The sequence below is a fragment of the Miniopterus natalensis genome, chromosome 17 (genome assembly GCF_054644295.1).
Source record: "Miniopterus natalensis isolate mMinNat1 chromosome 17, mMinNat1.hap1, whole genome shotgun sequence".
In the NCBI taxonomy this organism is placed as follows: domain Eukaryota; kingdom Metazoa; phylum Chordata; class Mammalia; order Chiroptera; family Miniopteridae; genus Miniopterus; species Miniopterus natalensis.
In genome coordinates this window covers 7,932,286-7,932,970 of record NC_142097.1, presented here as the reverse complement: position 1 = coordinate 7,932,970, position 685 = coordinate 7,932,286, and positions in this window count along the sequence as shown.

The following is a 685-nucleotide window of genomic DNA, read 5'->3' as shown; positions in this document are numbered from 1 at the left end:
TCTGTTGTAACAATAAGGGAGGAGGCTCAGTAAAACAAACATCTTAACATCTGTAGGTAACAAAACACTAAAAATCTTATATTTAAAAAGGACCAGAAAATCTATAGAACATATTTCCCCCTCAAGGGATCCTAATGCCAACTTAATAGTTCATATCATTATGGGGGAGTTTGCATTTTAAATGTTTTAAAGTGTCTAATCTAAATTTTTTACTTTCTCTTTTATTTTATGTTGGTAATTAGTGTTTTATTGTATTTTTACTCAGCTTTGGGATCAAGACTGTTAACTTCATTAACAGAAATCAGAGTTCTGATAACTAGCTGACCTCACCTTTGCCAGGTGAAGTTTAACAAATACTCTGTGTTCTGTATGCCTAAGGTCTGTCTGCCTTGAGGTTTCACCTGCTCCCAACGGGCATGTATGGGTTAGAGCTCACACTAACCAGGATGGACTTGGCGACTCCTGTCACCTTTTACTTTTGGTGACTAAATCCTCCTCCATTAGATACAAGCAAAATGTTTCTTTATTTGATGCATAAAAAGGAAAATTTGACATGGGGGGGGAAAGAGACACAAGTTCTTTGCAAATAAATTTTTTATTTGCAAAAACTGTAAGTACAAAACAGAGTGACAAAGATTTTCACATTTTGTGCATGTCTTTGGTCACTTTTCAGCGCTAGAATGAA